General features: G+C 39.4%; 1 pseudogene; it reads left to right on the top strand.

Moving 5' to 3' along the window:
- The first annotated feature begins 23,122 nt into the window (after positions 1-23,122).
- Positions 23,123-24,566, top strand: LOC100021512 (insulin-like growth factor-binding protein 5; annotated as a pseudogene).
- Positions 24,567-26,273: the final 1,707 nt, after the last annotated feature.

The raw sequence follows: 26,273 nt of genomic DNA, 5'->3' as shown, positions 1-26,273 counted from the left end.
CATCTAAGTGACTTGGAAGGGAAGGATGGGGAGGGGGGATGAACAAGGAGAACAAACAAGTAGGCTAAACAAGGAAGAATAGGTAGCAGAATAAGTGCCTTTGGGTCTGGGGGCTTAAACATCATTTATGACATCCTGATCGTAGAGATGGGTCTGGGGCATAGTACAAGTACACATCCTTTATGGCATCCTGATCATGTTACCCATCTTGAGAAACCTTGGGGAGGTTTGGGATCATAAATGATGTTTGAGATGTAGGGATCATAAAAGTGAGTAAACTATCTGGAGGGACCTAATGTGTTTGAGATGTAAGCATGAGGTATCCCCTCATGCTCAGACCCTTTAAGGCTAGTGCAAATACATTCAAAGTTTAGAGGAAGAGGATCTTATGTTTGTTCAGCTGCCAGTCCTACAAGGTGAATTTCTCATGTAATCTTTGACCTGTGGTGTTTCTAGGAATTTGGGGTGGACTGGGGGACCCTGAGGCCTACCACAGTTCTACTCATTTTACTCTACATCAGTTCACTGAGGTTTTTCCAGTTCTTATATAAATTTTCCAGATCATCAATCCTTATAGCACAATAGTATTCCATTACCATCAGATACCACAATTTATTCAGCCATTCCCCAATCAATGGACACTTCATTTTCCAATTGTTTGTCAGCACAAAGAGTGTGGCTATAAATATTTTTGTACAAACATTTTTCATTGTTACTATTATATTATCTCAAAACCTCTCCTTCAAATAAAATTCTTTTCTTCTGGATTGAATGGAGTTTGAGCCTCCCATTCTTGAGGCGAGACCAACTTGTGTGTGTTTTCCCCATAAGATCACTAAGTGTAATCGTATAGAAGGAAATGAGAAGAGGGCCCAGGACACATCCTTATTGGATGTCCATGGTTAGTGGGCATGACCTGGAAGAAGAACCAGTCAAAGGAGACAGAGATGGGAGTTCAGACAGGTAGGAAGAGAATCAGGAAAGAGTAATGCTATGAATATCCAGAAAGAAGAGAATAACAAGAAGACAATAATTTAAAGCATCAAAGGCTTACAGAGAGATACACTGGCTCTGCTCTAGTGGATGATGAGTGTCCACTGATCACTTACAGGTGTGAACCCAGAGGGCACCTAGATAGGGGACTTCCTTTCTTCCAACTACTGGATTTTGCTGATATACTCTTTGCTTTCAATGCTGTTTTCCTCATAAGAAGAGTGGATTTGACTAGGCTCCTTTAGTGACAAAACAATAGAGAATTAAAAAAAAAGGCTATACTAGAAAAGCAGCTGCCCTTACTTCAAGGACCAATAGCCAAAGGGGGGGGGGGCATTCTTGGCTTTTTCCTTTTCTAAGGATCCATGAAGATACTTGTAGGCTTTTCTTAACTAAATGGTCTTTGGTTGTTTGGTTTTTGCTTCAGGATGTCATTTTTTTTAGAAGAAGGACCAGATCTTCTTAGCTAGCTAATATCCTCAGGGTTCATCTTTTTGGTGGGGGTGGGGGTGGGGTGGGTAAATTTCCTGGTCACTAAGCTTGTGTCTCCATGGGCAACCTCACAAGCTTTATGGTGAGTATTCTGTATATCTGTGTCTTTGTATATCTTTCCTGAGCGAAGCAAGGTCAGCCCAGTGTTGGCAGAACAGCATGAGGAAGTGCTGCTAGATGTTCTCATTTTATATTTTCTCTTGTTTCACTCAGAGGAAGAAAGGAAGGAAAGAAGGAAACGATTATTTGTTAAATTCCTATTAGGTGCCACACACTATGCTAAGTACTTCACAAATATTATTTCATTTGATCTTCACAGCAACTCTGGAAGGTGGGTGATATTATAAACCCCATTTTATAGTTGAGGAAATAGAAGTAGGCAGAAGGTAAGTGATTTGCCCAGGATCACACATCTGATAAGTGTCCGAGATTGGATTTGATCTTTGGTCTTTCTGACACAGTTCAGGCACTCTATCCACCGTGCCGCCTCTAACTCATACTTAAGAAAGAATCGCCACTGCAATCCTGTTGACAAAGACCCAGCTAGACTTTCGCCAAACACCTCCATTGAGGAGGAACCCATTACCTCCTGAGGAAGCCTATTCCCTTTTTGGAAAGCTCTAAACTTGTAGTCATTTTTTCCTTATAGCAAACTCACATTTGCTTTATTGTAGCTTCCAGTCATTGCTCTTACTTCTGCCCTCTGATACCAAAAATAGGGGGTCTACTCCCACTTCTGGGAGAAGCTATTCCGTTCTTGAAGACACCTAACAAGTCCACCCTGAATTGTCTCTTTTCCAAGTTAAACATCCCTGTTCTTTCTTAAGATACTCATAAGGCATGGGCTTGAGGTCCTTTATTATTCCAGTCACTTTCTTCTGGGTGCTCTTCAACTCATCCATGTATCTCCTGTAATGAGGTATACAGGAAGGCGTAGAGAGCACTCCAAACACAGTCTGAGGAGCGCAAAGTATAGCAAGACTATGACCACCTCCTTATTCCTGGAAGGTGGTGCCTCCCTTAGTGTAACTCAAAACCATGTTAGCTTTTTTGGGGGGCATCATATCACATCATATTGATCTTATTGTCCACTAAAACCCTCAGATCTTTTTCAGATGAATTACTATGTCGTCATACTTCCATCTTATACTTGTGAAGTTGGTTTCATGAATCCAAATGTTAAGATTTTACATTTGTCCTTTCAAAATACAAGTATCCCTTCCACATCATGATTTTCTCCATTGCGGCCTCAATATATTGCAGGCTGACATAAGAAATTAAATGGGAATTTTTTGAGAGTTTTGCAGAAGCTTCACATGACACACAAAGGCCAGCAGATGACATAAAAAAACCCCAAAACATTGGAAACTATACAGCCTCTGACCAAATAATTAACCCAAATTTTACAATAAGGTACTATAAACACCCCGAAAAAGAAAAAGTTCAGACTTCTCTGGTACAAAAGGGGGCCAAAAATTTTATCTACATTTTCTATATCATGCTCCCTTAATCCCCAAGATGTGGAAGGGATATCTGCATAATCTTATTCGATTCAACTAAACTTTAGAGCCTATCAAGATCTTTTTGGTATGAGCCCTACCATTCTGTCTATTAGCTACCCTCCTAACTTTGTGTTATTGGCACATTTGACAAAGAGGCTATTATTCCTTTATTCTAGTCATTCATTTAAAAAGTTAAACAGCACAGAGTCTAGTATAGATTCCTAGGGCACTCCAATGAAGACTTTCTAAGTTGGCATGGTAACATGAGGCCTCTTCTTTAATTTTCATTCTAGGATTTTAGCAAAGTGGAAGTCAAGTTATAGTTTGGACACTCTATTATCTTTCTTTTTGTGAAATCAAGACAATATCATTTCCTATGTAGTTATGGTTCTGTAGTCTGGTTCCTTTCTTGGTCTCCACTTTCCAGATAACACTAACAGTCATTCAGCATTCACATCCAATAATCCTTTTGGCATCTCAGTATATTGTTCATCTAGGCCACATGACTTGAATACATCAAGGGCAGCCAAGTATATCTCCTTATGCATCTTCAGCATTAACTCTATTTTTTTTTAAATTTTTGTTCAATCTTTTCCAATCCAAAAGATACTCATTCTCCCTTACAGAGAAAATAGAAGTAAATAAAGAAAAGAGAAGTAAAATAAAAAATTAGCAATTCTGCTTTATTTATGTTGTCAGTTTTCACCATCTGGTTTACCTTGGGCATTTGCCCTGCCCTTTCTTTGAGCCTCTATTTTCCCCCTGTGTGGTTAAATAACAAAATAAAATCCAGATATCCTTGCCAACTTGAGCTCATTCTGATCTTTAGTAGACAGGACACTGATCTTATAGGATGTAAAATGGAGATTTGAACCCTAGACTTCAATCCCTGGAAGTCCTTGATATTTCCCAGAATTCCCTATAATCTCACCTGAGTCTCCACCTGGGAAAGATCATAATGAGTATTTAACTGGCTCTCTGCCTCATACGCAGTCTCTTGGCCATTGCAATGATGTAGTAAGTAAGCTAAGCATGGGCAATATGAATGGGTTAATCAGCCCTGGGCACATGGTTTTCTTATTTTGTATTTCTTTATTCCTTGATTTCTAATAATCTTTAATAAACCTCATAAAATATAATATTTCTATTATTAGAGACTAGTTTAATTTTTATAGTTATGGCAACCACAAAGGGATTTGGATGAGAACTTCTCAAAATATATATATATATATATATTTTTAACGATAACCTAGATAATGTTTTTTAAGCCACGTTTCTCCAAGGCTTTTCAGCAAAGCCTCTTGACTCAGCTTGCTCCTGTTGCCTACTTGCCTGCTTGCCTGCTATCCACTCCTGCCTGCATTCATCCACTCCAGACCTGCTTGACCCAGATCACTCTCTCAGTCCTGCCCCGCCCGGGCCCAGCCTCAGCTGATCTCCAGCCTCTGAGCCAGCTCGCCCCAGGCCAGCTCCTCGACCCAAGCTGCTGGTAGCTGCCCCTTATGTTTTCAGACTCAAACACCAGCTGGTAAAAATGAGGGTGATCTTTCCTTAGGCTACAATTAGCCTCCACAGTGGCAGGGGACCACAGAGGGGGACAACAAGGGGAAGGAAGAGACTTCTCCAAATGGGAAGTTGATTACAAGCATGGCATATTTCAAGGACTATCTTTTGAGTGCACCGATTCTGTTATTTATCTGACCTGAGATTCAGGAGAGAATTTCATCTCCCTGTAACTCTTTGGCCCAATTTGAGATTCCTAAAACCCACCCTCACTATGGGGGGGGGGCAGCTCAGTGGCTCAGTGGATTGAGAGTCAGGCCTAGAGATGGGAGGTCCTGGGTTCTAATCTGGCCTCAGATGCCTCCTGGCTGTGTGACCCTGGGCAAGTCACTTGAACCCCACTGCCTACCCCTTACCAATCTTCTGCCTTCTGACAGTAGGCACCTAAATGGATAAAAAAAAATGAACTTTAAAGAGACTGGAGGTTATATTTTTAAGACTTTTCGGACTCCAATGTTTTATAAAAATCTCGGTATTTTGTTGCATTTTGCTGATTGTTTTGTTTAAGATTTAATTTTGTTGGTTTTATTTCATATATTATGCATTCAATACTATTCTGTTACACTGAATCATCTTAATGTACTGGGTTTTAATTATTGTTATATTCTGTTGCTTTTCCCCTATAACTATACTGAACAAATATTATTGAATAAGCCTATATAAAAACAGCCCTTTTTCTGTTTTGAATTTGTAAATTGTCACCTAAAGGATGGATAGACTTCATAAAAAATTGGTTACAATTGTATAACAACCTTTGGGAAATTTAATGAGCTGAATATCTAACATTGATTTTAAAGGGTCTTTAGACATGATTTTTAGATATTTTTTCCAACAACTCTGGTCATTTTGCCTGCCGCTTCTAACAGGAGTTAAGGTCCATTTTAGTAGCTGAAGTAAAATACAATTATAACTCCCACCTCCCACATTTATAAAAATGTGAACGGATGGGACATCACAGTCTCATACCAAAGGAACTGGGAAGTTAATCCCAGGGCATATAGTATCCCTGGAGCACTCCCAAAAGAGGAACATCTCTCATTTATAACCCTTTAGCTCACTTTACCCAACATCAACAGTACAGGAGTTTGGGCTTTTCCTAGACTCCTTTGCCATATTTTTTAATGATATCTAGATTTCTTGATGATTTTCTACCAAATAAGTTTTACTTTGTTTAAAAATATGTTTGCCAACCTACACCTGGTTGCTATACCAGTTGCTACACCTGAAAAACTTGTGACAAGTATCCATTTTCTTTAAATGTCATATAGCAGATTTATGTAAAATATGATAGTGGGTTTGTTTGCTATTGTAATTAATTGGACTATTGAAAAAATTTGGGGATTTTGAACTACTGTTCTTTAAAAAACTGTTACTTTGTGAAATTCATTTGCTCATACTCACAGTGGATCATGGCCAGATATGAAGAGGAAATGGATCTGGTTTTTGGTGAGAAACCTTTGTATTCTATATTTTCTTAGCTGACACAGTGTGTCAATGATTATAAGTTATATTTTTGAATTTTAAAACTCTTTTATTATATTTTTCTTGCATGTGCAATATACTATTTCAGTTTTTCTCTCCTTTTTATATTTGAAGCACATGTCAACAGTATTAAGATTTTCTTTAACTTTTTTTATTTAGCAGTAATATAAGTTTAAAATACATTTGCTATAATGTCAATACATGCCCCAAAAGCTTGAGACTATAAAAATGATGCCATTGATTGTTTTAAAAAATTATGGGACTTTGCTTAATGATTCTGTCTGATTCCAGGAAAAGATATACAAAAGAGCCATTGCACAGGGCCAAAGGAGCACAAAGCTAAACCTGAATTGTGCCAAAAGAGCACACAGGTCAAAAAAAGAAGAAACCAATCCAGGTAGGATTGATGCACTTCTAAGCCAATACAATGGACTTGAACCTAGTGTGAGACTTAAGGTTGTGATGCTTGACATATGTTAAGACGTAGGCCTTCCTTGTATCCACACTCTTCGTGAAAATACTTACACATAGTACCAAAATTTGGCTCCTACCTGGCTCCTATAATCTAGTCCCTTTTCTGTCTTTCATAGTGTGGCAAACTTTCTGTAGTCCTGGCTACTGATTGGGTAAATGCATCAATGCTTAAATCACTTTAATTGGTCCCTGATTCAAGGAACTATTATAGATTTCTTTTTCCTTTACTTAGAATTTTTTACACACAAGACTTTGAGAGTCTATATTTCATCCAGAAATTATCTTTTTTTAAATTTGGATTTTTTTAAATGTTTTTTATTTCTCTTGCAAATTGATTCATATACCTCATAACTCAGCCATGCATCCCTAAGTGATCCCTGTGTTTTTAAATCACCCTCTTTGGGGGGGGGGAATGTAAAAATATTATTATTTTAAATTGCAAAGTTTAAATTCCTTTTGAGAAGAATTTTAGGTTAAGAAACATGATACCTCTCTGAATCCAGAAACTGAACTGTTTGGAGAAGACACCATGAAGATGCTTCCACAGACCACAAGCTGCAGAAGATCAAGAATGAACTTTGATTGTGGTTGATTGAACATGTATTTGTATGTATACTTTTATGCCAAAGGGGACTGCCCCTGAACTGGCTTTTTGTCAATGCACCTAGCAATCATTGGTTTTGTTCTCTTTTCCTCTTATCTTCAAATTATTGTAATTTCAAAGTTGGTATGTTTACAAGCCCCAGCAGAGAGACTAGTCTTCCTTGGGCCTCAGGGGGGTAGGAATGTAAAATGGAGATTTGAACCCTAGACTTCAACCCCCAGAAGTCCTTGGTATTTCCCAGAATCCCCTATAATCTCACCTGAGTCTCCACCTGGGCAAGATCACAATAAGTATTTAACTGGCTCTCTGCCTCATACGCAGTCTCTTGGCCATTGCAATGATGTAGTACATAAGCTAAGCATGGGTACTCTGAATGGGCTAATCAGCCCTAGGCACATGGTTTTCTTATTTTGTATTTCTTTATTCCTTGATTTCTAATAATCTTTAATAAACCTCATAAAATATAATATTTCTATTATTAGAGACTAATTTAATTTTTACAAGGAGCATGTCATGCTTTTGTATTTATTTGCTGCAACCTTCCCCTGCTTCCATTGTCTCTACATATATTTTTAAAATCTAGGTTGAATCATAATTTCTTTGATCATCCATATTCTCTCTCTCTTTAGACAACTCCTGTTTTCCTTCTTCTTCGCCAGAAATATTTCCCTTTTTTTGTTTTTGTTTGAATTCTTCTCTTGAGAATTTTCTATTCCTCCTCAACTTATTAGAGCTACATCTCTTGATGTGACCAATCAATTAAGAAGAATATATTAAGCACCTACTCTGTGCAGTGCATGTGCTGTGCTAGGTGCTGGATATATTAGACAAAGAGGGGATAGTCTCTGCTCTCAAGTAGTTTATATTCTACTGGGGGCTAGTTCACAACAGATTTGCATATAAGTAAATATGGGTATATAAAAAAATAAAGGCACATTGACTCGGGGGATGGAGCACTAAATAATATGGAAAAATCAGGAAAAGTCTCTTGAAGGAGGTGGGGTTGAGAGAAGCAGATATGGGAAGGGAGAGGGAGGTTAAGGGTGTAGATCTTGCCACTTAAGCAGCTGAATATAATGCCATATGGGAATTTTACTATCAGGAAAATGATGGAGACCACTGGAGGTAGGCGATGTGAACTGCTATAACAATTGCTACATTTTATTTGAATAGATGTTGGAGGAGTCACATTTTGCCACATCAGCTCCTTTGTTTTTAATACAAGAATCACTAGAGCTGGGGAGCTGTCCAGAGCTGAAGCTTGAGCAGATTAGGAGGGTGGGTAAACCCAAATGCCAGAAGAGCTTAAAAGAATCATGGGCATGATCACAAAACTGAGTGAGTAATATTGGAAAATGTACCTTTCAGATGAACTGCAGCCCATTTGGATATCTTGTTTCTTGGATACTTGCCTGATCTGCAGTCACACCTGCCTGTTCTGCCTCATTGGATTCAGAAAGTCTTCATTTGCTGGTTTTCATTCCCAATCCCATCAATACTCTTGGCTCTGGCCCTTGTCCACTTCTTACCTGCTGCTAATCAATCCTTGGTCTTATCATCTATCCATTTATTCTTGGCATTTTACATACTTACCTGTCATAATGCCTCTAATTCTTATATGGAGAATTTCTAATCACAGCTTTTATTGACTGAGCCAAGGGGAACAGAAAGGCTTTTTCTCTGTTTGTGGAAGGAAAGGGGGAAAAGGGGAAGGGGGGTGAGGAAAGAGAAGATAAAAGAGAAGGTGGGAAGGGGGAAGGGAAGAGAAGGGAAGGAAAAAAGGTAAGGAAGGGAGTGGGGAAGAGAAGGGCAGGGAAGAGGGAATTTAGGAGGGTAGGGAAGAGAAGGGAAGGGGAAAGGAAAAAAAGAGAGGGAGAAAGGAGAGAACAGAATAGAGAAAGAAGAGAGGAAGGAAAAATGAGCTTTTATTAAATATTTACTATGTACTGGGCACTAGACGTTACAAATATCTCATTTGATTCACACAATAATCCTTAGAGGTAGATGCTCTTATGATCCTCATTGTACAATTGAGGAAACTGAGACAGAGATGAAGTGACTTTCCCAGGGTCACACAGCTAATTAGTATCTGAGTCTGGATTTGAATATGTTTTTATGAATCTAGGCCCAGTGCTCTGCCCACTGTTCCACTGATCACCTATTTTTCTTTCTCATTGAATATGCAGTCTGTAATTTCTAAATTACAAACAGAATATTGGAATAACCCTGTGCAATCTGAACAGAAGATAGAAGGTCTAAAAGATATTCTGGAACCTGCATTTATTTTGTTTTGCTGACTCTGTGATTAAGAAATAATCTACCTTTATCTTATGGATAGCATTGACATTAGATGGTACTATGCTGGGCATGGTGGTACTTGCCTGTAATCCTAGCTACCTGGAAGACTGGTTGATCTTTTGAGCTTAGGTGATCTGAGTTGCACTGGGCTTGCCAGCTGGGTGTCTGGACTAAGTCTGCATTCCCAGAGTGAGCCCTATAGGAGCATGTAACCACCAGGTTGCTTAAGGAGGGGTGAACTGGCTGGAAACAATAAAGTAACTTCATCAATCTGCCAAATGAAGAGACCCAATGAAGCTCAAAGAACTCCCATCAGGGAAGAGATTAGGTTTAGATCAACATCTCACACCCTACACCAAGATAAATTCAGAATGAGTGAATGACTTGAATATAAAGAAGGAAACTATAAATAAATTAGGTGAACACAAAATAGTATACCTGTCAGATCTTTGGAAAGGGAAAGATTTTAAGACCAAGCAAGCGTTAGAAAATATTACAAAATGTGAAATAAATAATTTTGATTACATTAAATTAAAAAGGCTTTGTACAAACAAAACCAACACAACCAAAATTAGAAGGGAAGCAACAAATTGGGGAAAAAACTTTAAAACAAAAACCTCTGACAAAGGTCTAATTACTCAAATTTATAAGGAACTAAATCATTTGTACAAAAAAAAGCAAGCCATTCCACATTTGATAAATGGGCAAGGGACATGAATAGGCAATTTTCTGATAAAGAAATCAAAACTATAAATAAGCACATGAAAAAGTGTTCTAAATCTCTTAAATTAGAGAAATGCAAATCAAAACAACTCTGAGGTATCACTTCACACCTAGCAGATTGGCTAATATGACAGGAAAGTAAAATAATAAATGTTGGAGGGGATGTGGCAAAATCAGGACATTAATTCATTGCTGGTGAAATTGTGAATTGATCCAGCCATTCTGGATGGCAATTTGGGACTATGCCCAAAGGGCACTAAAAGACTACGTGCCCTTTTATCCAGCCATAGCACTGCTGGGTTTGTACCCCAAAGAGATCATAAGGAAAAAAGACAAGTACAAAAAATATTCATAGCTGTGCTCCTTGTGGTGGCAAAAAATTGGGAAATGAGGGGATGCCCATCAATTGGGGAATGGCTGAACAAATTGTGGTATATGTTGGTGATGGAATACTATTGTGCTCAAAGGAATAATAAAGTGGAGGAATTCCATGTGAATTGGAACAACCTCCAGGAATTGATGCAGAGTGAAAGGAACAGAAACAGGAGAACATTATATACAGAGGCTGATACACTGTGGTACAATCAAATATAATGGACTTCTCCATTAGTAGCAATGCAGTGATCCAGAACAACTCAGAGGGATTTACGAGAAAGAACGCTATCCACATCCAGAGGAAGAACTGTGGAAATAGAAACATATAAGAAAAACAACTGGTTGATCACATGGGTCAATGGGGATATGACTGGGGAATGTAGACTCTAAACGATAATCCTAGTGCAAATAATAATAATATGGAAATAGGTGTTGATCAATGACACATGTAAAACCCACTGGAACTATTTGTTGGCTATGAGAGGGAGGTGAGGGGAGGGGAGGGAAAGAACATGAATCATACTCTTTGTAAAAAAAAATCTTAGTAACAACTCTAAGCCAGAAGGGCAAGAGCTAGGCAAATGTGATTAAGTGACTCACCCAGGGTCACAGGTAGGAAGTGTCTGAGGTCAAATTTGAACCCAGATCCTCCTGATTCCAGGCCTGGTACTCTATCTGCTGTGCTGCCTAGCTGCCCCTGGATCCCATGCTCTTTCAAATATACTAAACTCCTTCCATTAGCTTGAGTCATTTCAATCAATTAAGATTATTTTTGAACCTTCATTTTGCCTACAGCATGTTAACTGATACATGCTCTAAAGGAAAGAATCTCAGACTCCAAATCCAATGATTTAGGTTCACATCTTGTGTCTCTCTCATCTGTATGTAACCTTGAAGAAATCACTTAACCTCTCTGAACTTCAACTTTCTTGATTGGAAAAAAGAGGGATTTGGACTGGATGTTTTCTTAGATAAGTCTATGGTTTAAACCCTCTCAGCTTAATATTTTCTGCAAATTTGATCCTGTATTCTATATCTTTTTTTTAAACCCTTACCTTCTGTCTTAGAACCAATACTGGGTATTGATTCTAAGGCAGAAGAGAGGTTAGGGCTAGGCAATGGGGGTTAAGTTATTTGTCTAGGATCACAGAGGTAGGAAGTGTCTGAGGTCAAATTTGAACCCAGACCTTCCATCTCTGGGCCTTACTCTCAATCTACTGAGCCACCCAGCTGCCCCCTCCTATATTCTATATCTTAAATAATGTCATGAATAAAAAATATTGAACAGGGCAGGATCAAGTTTATTGATAAAGAAAAAAGGAATACATACCATATATTGTTGAATGAAAGGGAAAATTTGTTGAGGATAGAGCCCGAGGAGACTCTGTATTAGATAGTGGACAGTAGGTGTATTAGAAAGATAATCTAGGAGAAATTTCTGGTTGTAGTAAATGAGATATTCTGGCTGACTAGAGAGATACTAGGGGAAACCTCAGGGTCCCTAGTTGTAATGGAGATAGAAATACTTCTGAGAGATAGAGAGATACTACTAGAGGGATCCTCTGGGGTTGCCTATTGATTACTACTGATGGCTAATATATCAAGATATTTCCTACCTTCCACCCTTCACCTCCCAGTTTTCCACCCACACCTTCCTGCCTCCCTTCCCCTCCCCCCTGTTAGTCGGCCACCTTTCTATGTAACTCAAAGGTAAACTGTGAGGTTTAGTTCCCTCTTTCTCAGGTAAGGAGGTTTATTGGGAAAGACAGGACACGATGGAAGATGAGGTGAGAGGGATAGGGTTATCCCTAATCTACAAGGAGGGTTAGGAGGATTTGGGGAAATGTCAGTCCTGTCACAACTGTGACACAAAAGTCTGTCAAGGAGATGGGAGAATAACTGTTTAATCTTTCTTCTTCCTTCAAACTCAAATCTCAAATATACAACCAGTTCTTCATACTCTAAGCCACCAACAAAAGTGAATTTCTTCTCAGCCTAGCTCCGGAAGCCCCTCCCCCACAAGGGTCCTTCAGCCTAGGACATAAGCTAACATGGGTCCAGTTCAGAGCTTCTTCCCCCTTCAGCCTGGCTTGCCTCCAACTGACTTTCCTGGGAACATTCCATTTGGAATGTTCTTTCTTGATTGACACTTGAGGTCCTTTACTTTGTTTTGCATGCTTGAAATTCTCTCTTCCTTCATGCCTCTTCCATATAGGGGAAGACGTGGTATTTAGCTAAAGAAAGATTCAACTTCTCTAGGAAGAAGAAAATCTGCTTAGACCAGGGAATGTGAAATGTTAGTAGGAAAAGAATAGTGACTGCAGCGAGGAGGGCTGGAAGAGAGGCTCAGTGATTGGAAGGGAAGTAATAATTATTCTAGGGCGTCAATATGGTGCAATAGATAAGAGGATTAGGCCTGGAGTCAGGAAGACTCATCTTCCTGGGTTTAAATCTGGCCTCAGACGCTGACTAGCTCTGTGACTGTGGACAAGTCAGTTAACTCTGTTTGCCTCAGTTTCCTCATCTGTAAAATGAGCTGGAGAAGGAAATAGCAAACCATTCTAGTATCCAAGAAAATCCCAAATGGAGTCACAAAGAATCAGACATGGCTGCAATGACTGGATAAGAGGAAATTACAAAAGTAAGTGGTATAGTTTGGATGGAATAGGAAAAAAGGCTGGAAAAGCAAGTTATGGAGGGAATGAGGTGCTTCAGAGATTGTGGAAGACCTGGAATACTGGACAAAGGCTTTTTTAAAAAGTTATTTATTTATTTAGAATATTTTTCCATGGTTACAAGAATCATATTTTTTTCCCTTCCCTTTTCCCTCCCCACTCCCAGAGCTGACAAGCAGTTCCACTGGGTTATATGTGTCTCATTGTTCAAAACCTATTTCCATTTGTAAGATTTAAATTAATATCAATAATTCTAAGTATTATATTTTATAAGATTTATTAGTAGAAGAAATAAAAACAACAAAAGTATAACACCTAAGTAAAACCACATGAGTAAAATTCTCCTGCCTGACTCTCACCCAGCCTCTACAACCACCTTCCCGGGAGCAGAGAGAGAGAGAGGTAGGGATATACCAAAACATATCCTCCCTACATTAGTACGTAGCTCACACATGTAACATAAGGACACAAATGGGATGCTGAGTAAGATAGTTCTGGGGACCAAATTCCATCTACACACATTTTAATCATATTTGCACTAGAGTGATCATTTAAAGTCAACATCCCTAGTCCTATCCCCATCGACCCATGTGATATGTTTTTCTTCTACTTTTCTACTCCCACAGTTCTTTCTCTGGATGTGGATAATACACTCCGGCAGCAGTGTATTAGTTGGACTAAGGCTTTTGATAAGTCTCCCTTATATAAGTGCTCCCTTATATAAGCTGTTAAGTAATAGGTAGCCATTGAAGGTATTTTGAGCAGGAAAATTATATAAATAACTGACAGCAGTATATGATCCAGATTTCTCATTTCTCCTCAGTGTTAGTGTCTACTCCCTCCCTCCCCTCAATACTATATATATTGACCTTGTATGTATGGTATATATTGGATTATTCTAGTTTCTCCTTCCCTTAGAGGCCCCTAATGCAAATACCATTAGGTCTGAGCCTTGGTCATTCAGGAAACAGTCCAGTAGAACTAGGAGGCCAGTGCAGGATGGATAGGGCAGATCCTAAGGGGTTTATGTGTGTTCTCATTTCCTCTACTCATCCTCATGGGGTAGGGCCCAGGTGTTCCTGCCCTTCCTGTGACCCCTTCTTTTCTGATTCCTCTGTGATCATTAAGACAGAGTGAGTAATGCAAAGAAACTCCCAGAAAGGGAAGCTGAGATCAAACTTTGTATTTCATACCCAGCCCAGAAGGTGTGGCTGGCAGCTTGGTTTTGGATGGCCGTATCTGGCCTCCTGATACATCTTATATTTCTGTCTCATGGACACAGGCTACCATCTGGGGGATAGGAGCAGGGGAGGGAAGGACAGAGGGAGACAATTTGGATCATATAATGTTGGAAAATTTATGTGGGGATTCATTACATGCAATTGGCTTAAAAATTAATTAAATAAAAAATAAAACAAACTCGACCTTGTCTAGTTGAGTGCTTGAGGAATGGTGAGTGTTAGGAGAATGGGATGAGGAGAGGCTGGGGTTAGTGGTCCCTGGGCAAAGGCTTTTGAGGAATCTAGGCATGGCTGAAATGGACAGTGAGATAGGACATGGAAGAACTTCCCTTCCCACCCCCTAACACCCCATATGAAAGCATCTGAGTCAAGCCCAGTATGGGTTGAAGCAAGTAGAAGTACTCAAAGGGATTAGTTTCCTCCTGTCCTCAAATGCCCAGTATCCCTTTCCTGAAAGAACTCTCATATAATGAGGATTTGTGATCCTTGATATTATATTTTACAAGGTCTTTTCCCTCCAAAGAGCTTAGTACTTGTGAACTTTTGTTGGTCCTCCCAGATTTCTCAGGTTTCAAAGGAATATCAAATGTCTCTTTTAGGTGAGAAAAGTAAAGGTTAAGCTCTTTATTTCAGAGAGGGAAACTGAAGCTATCAGAGACCCCCTCTCTCTAGACAATAGATAATGGATGCTTGATGCTGATTGATAGTTTATCCAGCCAAAGACAGTGGGGGAAAGGGGGTGTTGCTGTGATCTCCTCCTCTTACTGGAAATTTCCAATGTTAAGAAATGTGTCACCATCTGCATCACTCTCTCCTCTCACCAAAACTAAATGCCACATCTAACTTGACAGCAAAGGAAAGTAATGAATGCTGGAGGGGATGTGGCAAAGCGGGGACATTAATGCATTGCTGGTGGAGTTGTGAATTGATCCAATCATTCTGGAGGGCAATTTGGAACTATGTCCAAAGGGCGATAAAAACTGTCTGCCCTTTAATCCAGCCATAGCACTGCTGGATTTGTACCCCAAAGAGATAATAAGGAAAAAGACTTGTACAAGAATATTCATAGCAGCGCTCTTTGTGGTGGCCAAAAATTGGAAAACGAGGGGATGCCCATTAATTGGGGAATGGCTGAACAAATTGTGGTATATGTTGGTGATGGAATACTATTGTGCTCAAAGGAATAATAAAGTGGAGGAATTCCACAGAGACTGGAACAACCTCCAGGAATTGATGCAGAGCGAAAGGAGCAGAACCAGGAGAACATTGTACACAGAGAATGATACACTGTGGTACAATCAAATGTAATGGACTTCTCCATTAGTAGCAAAGCAGTGATCCAGAACAACTCAGAGGGACATACGAGAAAGAACGCTATCCACATGCAGAGGAAGAACTGTGGGAAAAGAAACACAGAAGAAAAACAACTGCTTGATAACATGGGTCGGTGGGGCTATGACTGGGAAAGTAGACTCTAAAAGATCAACCTAGTGCAAACATTAATAATAAGGAAAGGGGTCTTGATCGATGGCACATGTTAAGCCCAGTGGAATTGCTCATCAGATACAGGAAGGGTGGGGGGGAGGGAAGGAACATGAGTCTTGTAACCATGGAAAATTATTCTAAATCATCTAATTAAATAAAAAAAAACAATTAAATGCCATGAAAATGTAATGATTAATCTTGGCCCTAAAGAAGAGCTATAAGAATACATATTCTTCTCTGTATAGAGAAGATATATAGAGGTAAGGGCCTATGGATTTAAACTTCACATATTGTTGATTTTAATTAATGTGTTGGTTAGTTTTGCTATCTGCTTTTCCCCCTTCTTCTGTTTTATTCTGTGTTATAAGGGATGGTCCTCTGGCTTAGAATTAGGAGTGATGTGTTAGAAAATGAAAAATCAAAAGATATCAATAAAATCTTTTAGAATAATGTGTTGGTAATTATTTCTGAAGATTTGCTAGCCCAAAATTCCTAGATAAATTTCAAGATGAAAAAACCTCATCCTAATGGCAAATTATGTCATTGGGAAGTGGGTGGTTTTGATTAGATAGAAAGGAGAGCTTTTGTTAGACATTTGTTAACAGATAGAATTCTAGATTGGAGGCAAGAAGATTTGGGTACAAACTTCTGTTCAATAGTCAGTTGACTAATTATGCTTCAACCAGTCATATTTAATTTTAAACCAAAGTGACTTTGAGAGAATTGTTATGAGGTTAAGAATAGGAAATATGAGTTCATTTCTCTAAAGCCTTTGGAGGAGGATTAAAATAATTTAAATGAATATTTATTCAGTACCTACTATCTACAAAATACTACTAAAAATGTATTTAGTGACCTCTGAAATCAGAAACTATATTAAAACTTCATTCTCCATCACTCAAGATACCACCCCTATGACCCATGTTAGATTTAAAATAGTTTTGAGCGTCAAATAGTTGTAGATAAGAGAATGGGAGCCACAAACTGTGATAATTAAAATGTTTGGAAGCAAGGGAAATATATAACAATTATGACCACTGAAATATGTTTTCTACTGTGTCTTGGTTTTATATAAATATAAGATGATCGCCAGGGAATATATTCCCAATTTATGAATATACCCAAGCCAACTGGGTTTTATAGAGAAATTTAATTTATAATACACTAATTAATCAATAGAAAAAGAGAGAAAGTAAGAAAGGAATAAGAATGAAGGGTCTCAAGACAATAAGGCCTAGACCTCAGTCCTAAGAGATAAATCAGTCAGTTGGTTTTATCACTCACCCAAGATCTCTCTAGGTAAGGCTTCTCATGCCAACCTTAGGCTCCACCTTCAAGAGAGCCTCCTTTCAAGAAATGTTTCCAGAAAATTCTCCTCCTGACTCCTCCTGAGTTCTCCTTCCACAGCCTCCTTCAAGACCTCTCCAGGAGCTCTCCCTCCAGGACCTCTCTCCTCTCAGACCTCCTCCAGAGCAAAACCCCCCTCTCTTTAAGCAAACAATCTAAGTTCCCTCCCCTCAGTTCTCACATCTACTAATCACTGTCGATGTCTCCCCTGTGCCAATAGTGGCTCTAGCTTAACCCAGGACCTCCCAGAGGTCTGTCCCCCTTGCACATGTCTGTTGAAGGTCATATTCTCAAATAATTAAATCTTGATCTTTGCTGCAGCCCTTCCTAAATTCTGTTACTCTGAGTAGGGTGGAGATTGTAGTTTCCAAGACCTGGTTCTGTCATTCCAAGTATCTCTATTGTATCAATTCTAAAATCAATCATGACTCAAAGAACTTCCTGTTCTATGCTTAAGCATCGGTCAAAGCCCTTTCCATTGTTTAGCAAAAGGTTTCTGTCCTAAAGTAGTCTTAAGTAGGGAGGAGAAGGATCCTCCCATGCCAAGGAGTTTCACATTCCAATAGAGTTCTTACTATCAGTAGGAAATTTTTTCAAGTATGAAATTTCCCAATGGGGAAATTTCCAACCTTCATAAGTCTAAGAAATTTTAAGGTTTACACCCAGGCCTTAAATTGGTTAACATTGCAGCCTATCTTTCCCTGTTTCAAGATTTCACCAAACTTCCTAGCAATACCCATAGCATGCCACCTCTTGTCTTGCCTGAAACCAAAGGTTCCAACTCTATAACTCTGGACTCTGATTATTTTGCTCAATCTCAGGGCTACCAAGTTACTTCCTGGCCATCTCCATGCCATAACACCTGTAGCTTGCTCTTCTCTTCCTAGTAACCAAATCAACACTACCACTTCTTTTTTAACTTCTCCAATTTGTTTTTTCAGGAAGAGAAATTAATATATTTGTATTTATTTTTAGGAATTACATGTGATAAATTTCCACACAAGTTTTCCTAAGTTATAAGATCAACCTTATTTTCCTCCCTCTCTTCTCTTTGCCCTTCTGGTGCTGGCAGGCAATTTGGTCTGGCTTATATATGTATTACCATGCAATACATATTTCCACATTATTTCTGTAATTAAATAAGCATATAAAACAAACAAATAAACCCTCAAAACCCAAATAAAAAAGTGAAAAATAGCAAGCTTTCATCTGCATTCCTACTCCAATAAGTTCTTTCTCTGGAGTTGGATAGCATTCTTTGTCATAAATCCATCAGAATCGTCCTGTATTGCTGAGAGTAACTAAATCTATCACAGTTGATCCTCATACATTATTGCTGTTACTGTGTACAATGTTTTCCTGGTTCTGCTTATTTCACTCTGCATCAGTTCTTCTAGGTTTCTTCAGCTCTTTCTGTAATCATCCAGTTCATTATTCCTTATAGCACAATAATATTCCATCACCATCATATACCACAAGTTGTTCAGCCATTCCCCAATTGAGGGACATTCTTTTAGTTTCCAATTCTTTGCCACCACAAAAAGAGCAGTCATAAATATTTTTGTAGAAGTAGATCTTTTCCCATTTTCTTTAAAGCTCTTTATGATCCAAACCTTGTACTGGTATTAATGGATCAAAGAGTATGCATTACTTTATATTCCTTTGGGCATAATTCCATTGCCCTCAAGAATGGTTGAGTCAAGTTCATGATTCCACCAGCAGTGCATTAACATTATCACTTCTGGTATGGAAATCTCAAGTTGTCCTATTACTACAGTTAATAATTCTCTCTGACTTCTTTCTCCAAATCAGGCCAAATCTGGCCTTCCTAACCAGTGTTCCCTTATATAAGCTGTTTTCCACTATTTGAATGTGGTCCCCTTAAGGGTAGGAGCTGTCCTCCTTACTTGTATAGGTATCCCTTCCAAATATCAACTTTCCCCATTGAGATTTTGATATATCATTGGTTGGCATATGAAATTAAAAGGGAATTTGGGGGATTTTTGTGGAAGCCACAGATGACACACAAATAAAAGGTTTTAAAACTATATAGTCACTGACCAAATATTTAACACAAGTTTTATAATAAGGTACTATAAACAACCCATAAAAGAAAAAGAAAAAATTAAAAAGTCTTCTCTGGTATGGAGAGGGCCAAAAAATTTGTGGATTTTCCAGATCACCTGGGGAGGGGCATTGCACCCCTAACCACTGAGATGTCAAAGGGATACCTGTATTTGTATCCCCAGAACTTTAAGACCTTTAGGAATCAAGTGTGTGGTTCCTAGAAGGTTTGATGTATTATTGATAGTCTATAAAGTGTGATTGAATGCATTCATGAGTGTCTTAGTAACAAACTGTCAGCCCAGTAAGCATATATAACAATAAAGTTTTATGTGTGATCTGTGACTTACACCCCTCCCTTCCCACCCCCAAGATGGTAGCTTGCAGCAGAAGTGCCTGCCTGAGATACATATGTGGTGGAACTCCGTATGAGAGGAGAGATTCTGAGAATAGATTTTTCCAGATTAACAGAAGATAGCAAAAAGGGCACTAATAACTTCCTATAGATTCCCTGAAGCAGATATATGCATACCCATTGATGGTCCATGAATAGTATTTGTGAGTATTAAGTCCTGTGTGGAAGAAGGGAAAGTCTAAATTCACTAGGCAGCAAGATCCCACAATCCAGCCTTTTAGTCGGAAAAAGTCGGGTAATCCCAAGTTTAAGAGATCCTAGAGTTGGGAGATCAGACCTTCTAAAGAAAGTTTTTCTAAGCCTCAGGTAACTTTTTTTCTAAACCCTTACCTTCCATCTTAGAATCACTACTATGCATTGGTTTCAAGGCAGAAGAGTGGTAAGAGCTAGGCAATGGGAGTTAAGTGACTTGTCTAGGGTCACACAGCTAGGAAGTGTTTGAGGCCAGATTTGAATCTAGGGCATCCCATCTCTAGGCCAGACTCTCAATCCACTGAGCCACCTAAGCTGCCCCCTCAGGTAACTCTTGAAGAAATTATAATTAAGATGCAGTCATATTAGCAATTTGATATCAATCAACAAATATTTATTAAGCAGGTTTAATTTTTAAAACATTTATGTGCCAGGAACAGTGCTAAGCACTGGGGAATGAAAGAAAGGCAAAAGAAAGTCCCTGCCCTCAAGTTGCTCCCCATCTAATGGGGGAAATGACATGCAAACAACTATGTTTAAACAAGATATATAGAGGATAAAAATGGGAGATGATCAACAAAGGAAAGGCATCGATTTCCTTGTAGTCTCTAAGTCTTTGTCTTTTCTCTTTCCTTATTCTTGACCCAGATTTTCCAATGTATTTGTTATCATCCTCAAAGTCAAGAAATATAAGAGTGTATATTTATCTTTAATTTTAATGATTTAATTTAATTATTTATAATTTTAATTTTGCTATTATTTATTATTTTATTTTAGTACAGTATTTAATATCTTTAGTTTGGATGGTCTTAAGCTCTTCATTGGGGCAGTTAGGTGGCAGGGTGGATAGAAAGCTTGGAGTCAGGGAGACTCTTCTTCCTGATTTCAAATCTCACTTCAGATACTTACTAAGCTATATGACCCTTGGAAGGTCACTTGACCCTGTTTGCCTCTGTTTTCTCATCTATAAAATGAGCTGGAGAAGGAAATGTCAAACCACTCTTGTATTTTCGCTAAGAAAACCTCAAATGGGATCATGAAGAATCAGACACAACTGAACAATTGAACAACAAAAAGATGGATATAATTCAGCTCCTTCAGTAATATGTTCACTCTGTGGTCTTTAGATGAAGATCTCATGTTTATGGTACCAAGAACTAACTTAAAGTGTGTTGATTATGTGATTTTTATCAACTTCTCTCCACTTTTATACACTCAGCCACCATTATTAGAGAAGAGGAATGGGGCTGGCCACATAAGACTCAGGGTTATTTTTTGTTTTTATTTTTTCCCTGCATTTCCATGGCCAATAAAACTTTAAAATCCTCTATGAATATCAGCTATTATCATCTTAAGGAAAAATAATGTTGGATTTTATTATTCATTACCAACATTTCTATGTGAATCCATCCATTTCCTTAGACTCCAACTCTGAAGGTCAGACAGATTCTGAAGGGTGTAACTGAGTAAGATAATTACTCCTGGCCTGCCCCCCCTCAACCCCACCAGTTCTCCAAGGTATTTACCTGGGCAGGGACTTCTGCTTTTTGTTTACCTGGTAAACAGAAGCCAGTTTGAGGTAAGGCCCTTCCCAGATGATGACCTTAATTATTCTATTCTGTCCTCCCATTAACATTGAGGAGCTGTGGACTTTTGGCTCACCCCTTCATTAAAATGTTCAACAATCAGGATTGCCTTATGTTTGCAAGGGATGTTCAATCCAAAGTATTTGAAAAAAATTAATATATTTTATTTTCCCAATTACATATAATAACAATTTCCCACATATGTTTTCTGAAATTACAAGATCCAAGTCATCTCCTTCCCTCCTTTTCCTTCTCTTCTCCCTCTGGCAGAGGGTAAACAATTTGACCTGGATTTTACATGCATAATCATGGAAATTTACTACAATTTTGGTCATTATTGTAAGAGAAAACTCCTATAAAATCAAATCCTCCAAATAAAATGGTAAATAAACTAATGTGGAAGATATCACTTTTTTCACTGTGTGAAAGGGAATTCTTTATTCCCTTTGTCTATTTTGAGTTAACAGTTAAACAATAACTTAAGTACCCTACCTAGTACCTCACTAGGTTGTGAAGACAGGATTAACTCTCCTTTGTCCACTTTTGGATTGAACCAACAACAACTTGAACTAGATGGAGGAGTTCCCAAGTCACTTACTACAATGGGTGACAACTCCAGAAACTTGTGAATCCTATGATCAGAGTTGACACCTTCAGAGGCCTTTGAAAAGAGTTCACCCCTCGAGAGATGGCAAACTCCACAGAAACACAAAAGCCCCAAAATTCCAAGAAAAACAAGAAGAAGGGAGTGACTTTGGACATATTTTATGGAACAAAAATACAAAATACAGAGGAGATAGAAGAGGAAACACAAGCAAATGCTCTGAAACCTTCCAAAGGAAATGGAAACTCTCCACAAATCCATGAAGAATTTGATTCGGAAAGGATCAAAAAAGATGGAAGCCTTCTGGGAGGAAAAGTGGGAAATAATGCAAAAGAAATTCACGCATCTACAAAACCAGTTTGACCAAAGTGAAAAGGAAAACCAGGCTTTAAAGGTCAGAATTAGGCAACTCGAAGACAACGAGCAAGAACTAATAAAGCAAAGCCAAAAGACCAAGAAATTAGAAGAGAACATAAAATATCTCACTGACAAGGTCATAGACTTGGAAAATAGAGGGAGAAGAGACAATTTAAGAATAATTGGACTACCAGAAAATCCAGAAATAAACAGCAAACTCGACATCGTAATACAAGATATAATCAAAGAAAATTGCCCAGAGATCCTAGAACAAGAGGGCAATACAGGCATTGAAAGAGTTCACAGAACACCCTCTACACTAAATCCCCAAAAGACAACTCCCAGGAATGTAATTGTCAAATTCCAAAGTTTTCAAGCAAAAGAAAAAATCTTATAAGAAGCCAGAAAAAAGACAATTTAGATATAAAGGAATGCCAATCAGGGTCACACAAGACCTTGCAAGTTCCACTCTGAATGACCATAAGGCATGGAACATGATTTTCAGAAAGGCAAGAGAGCTGGGCCTTCAACCAAGAATCAGCTACCCATCAAAACTGACTATATACTTCCAGGAGAAAGTATGGGCATTCAACAAAATAAAAGATTTCCAAGTTTTTGCAAAGAAAAGACCAGAGCTCTGTGGAAAGTTCGATATCGAAAAACAAAGAGCACGGAATAGCTGAAAAGAGAGGGAATCCCGAGAGCATGAGGAACCAACCATTTCAGAGATGGCTGAGGAGACCTACTCGCCAAAAGTTTTCCGGCCCAAACATGTTCACCTCTCTGAGATGAAGGCTGAAGCTCTGAAGAAAGACTGCAGAAAGAAGCTGACCCAGTCCAAATTTGTTGGAGCTGCTGAGAATACTGCCCAGTCCCAGGTCATCTCCATCCCTGAGATGAGACAGGAGTCTGAACAAGGCCCCTGCCACAGACACATGGAAGCTTCCCTTCAAGAGCTCAAAACCAGTCCCCGTATGGTGCCCCGAATTGTTTACCTTCCCAACTGTGACCGAAAAGGCTTTTACAAGAGGAAACAGTGCAAGCCATTTTGGGGCCACAAACGTGGCGTTTGCTGGTATGTGGACAAGTATGGGATGAAGTTACCAGGGATGGAATATGTTGATGGAGATTTCCAGTGTCACAATTTTGACAGCAGCAATGTTGAGTGATACATCTGTCCCATCCCTCTTCCCTTTCCCCTTTTCCTTTTCCCCACCTCCTTCCCCTTTCCCACTCCAGCCAGTGCCCCTCTCCACCCCAAGGATGCCACTCATTTCATCTCATTTAAGGGAAAAAATTATTTGAAGAAACTGAGGACCTCGGAATCTTTAGCAAGTTCTCAACCTTTTTTTTAAGCAACAACAACAGAGACAGAATAATCCAAGAAGATACCCCCTTTTTGGGGGGTTGATAGGGGGAAGAATGGGATGGTAAAAGGAGAATGAACAGAGAAGGGAAGAGAGGAAGAGAGGATGTATGCAAGAGAATTAATAAGAAGGACACAAAAAGTAAAGAAAAGCAAGAAAGAAAAGAGAAGTAATTAGCAACCTGTCTCAGCCCACATCCTGCTACCAAGAAGGACCCTTAGCTGGGAAACAATTTTACCTGGGGAGGGTCTGGGTTTTTTCAGTTTGGTTTGATAGAAAGAGGAAAGAGAAGAAATGGCAAAAGGCAAAACAGGGATCTGCTATCCTGTGTTTCCTCCTCCAGTCAGCTCCCAAGGCCTCATCAGGCCTCGCATTCCTCTGCCCTCGCCCCTGAATTCTTCCAAGGTTTGTCTAAAAATGAAAATGCATTCCATTCCTGTTTTTTTTTAATCCAAACTTCAGAGTGATCCTAGCTAGGTAGGATTTTCTGGACAGACATATATTGACACATTATATGCATGAATGTCTGTGTGTATCTTTCAGTCCCCACACAGACATAACCAGTCATGACTATATGCACAGCCTTGGAAATGCCTTTTCTTCCAAGGTGACTGAAATATTGCCAAGGGTGTGGATATGGATTTTTTTTTCAATTCTTAGTGTAGCCTCCAGAGGGTAAAGATGGACTGGCAAAGTATTTGTGTGGGCTTGTATTTATCCACAAGGCTATATGTCTACATATAGAGATGTATACTTTTATGTCTTTTTTTCTCTTCTCTGTCTTTCCTCTCTCTAAATGGTTTGCATTGAATTTCCAAAAGTAGCTTCAATGGGCCCAGAGGCATCTTCTCTCAGTATGGCAAAGCCAAGAAAAGCTCAGATTTATTTTTCCCTAAAATAAACCAAAATACCAGCATCATCCAACTGCCATTTGGGGGTCTTTCCCAAACAGAAAGCTCAAGCATGTACTCTCTGTGGAGTTAGAAGAGAGACCCGTCGGCATTTTGCATCAATGCAATTCCCATGACACTGTGTGTCTGAATGGGCATGAACCCGGGCATTCCCTGCCTGTATCCACACAGACATGCCCTTCTCTCCCCCACACGTCCCATTTTTATTTCTCAAAGTCCTCCAGAAATAACCCTCCGGCTTTCACATGAAGCCGAGTTGGGCCCGTTAGCTCACAACCATAACCCAAGCCACAGGTTATGAGATGGCCATTTGTGGTTTTCCAGTCTTTGGGTTTCAACTGGATGGAGATTGTGTTTTGAAACCCTCTTTCTCAGCCTTCACCTTGGAAGAGGGAGAAAGTGGTTGAAATGAGAAGTAGCTAAGAGGGAGAAAAGTGGGGAAGGTCTAGATCAGAACTTCAGATTAATTCTGTCCCTGTTGGAAAAGTAATTCACAAGGTCCTTCCCAGTGCCTTGAAAGTGGATAGACAGATAGCACCTACATGCCTGTCCCATTCCAGTTCCAGAGCATAATGAGGACAGAGACTCCCCAGATTTCCCTCCCTACCCCAGATGCCAGGAGAAAAAAAAAAGGAAATACACTGTCCCAGCCTAGGAGACTTTGCTTTCCAAAGGAGAGCTAGACTCTGGCTATACTGAGCCAGAAGGTTTGAAAAAGGAGGAGATACCAGGAGAGAGGAAGGACAGAATATGGCTTAAATAGGTACCCAAAATGGATGGAAGCTGGAAAAAAGCTGGAGAGTCAGAAGAGAGGAGAGGGAGTGGGGTACCCCTGTGGTGCTTTGGTTTGAAGGGACAAAACTGCTAAGAAGCTCCCTTCAGACTCCAATAATCCCTGCCTCCCCTGTGGTGGAGCAGGTTTGGGGCCAAAGCGTCTTTCTTTCAGTCTCTGATTCCACTCTGGTCAGTTACTTCTTCCTTCCTCAGAAGGGAGGGACAGGATGATGCCAGGGCAGTTTTGGCTGGCATGGGTCATTTGGGCTGGTAATAACAAGAATTCTGACTCAGCTCTCCCTCCCTCCTTCCTCTTCTGCTACAGGAATGGGAAAGGATGTTGTTCTTCCTTCATGCATGGGGTAGTTTTGAGGATAAATGCTGATCAGAAAGAGACAAGGAAGGGGGCATGGACACTGGCAGAGAATCCATTCCTTTATGGATAAATCCCTTCAAAACACATACCTTTACCCGGTGTCACAATCCCAAGTAGACCCACCTCAATCTGGGGAGAATATGACAAAGAACCATGTGTCCTTCAGGGAAGGGAACATCCAAGCACATAGAATATAAGGAATAATTTAAAAGGAGTGGACTTAATTCCTACATCCTCCCAGTAGAACATTTGGCATGGAAGAGGAGAGGGAAATAAACATTCTTGAGACAAAGGGCCAGAAGGGGAGGGCAGCAACAGAGCCACATCTGGGCTTTCTCTGTCTGCCTACTCCATCTCTCTGCACCCATCCTTA

Source organism: Monodelphis domestica, chromosome 4 (assembly GCF_027887165.1).
Source record: "Monodelphis domestica isolate mMonDom1 chromosome 4, mMonDom1.pri, whole genome shotgun sequence".
In the NCBI taxonomy this organism is placed as follows: Eukaryota; Metazoa; Chordata; class Mammalia; order Didelphimorphia; family Didelphidae; genus Monodelphis; species Monodelphis domestica.
The sequence above is the reverse complement of the archived record's forward strand: the minus strand, read 5'-3'. Positions and strand labels throughout refer to the sequence as shown.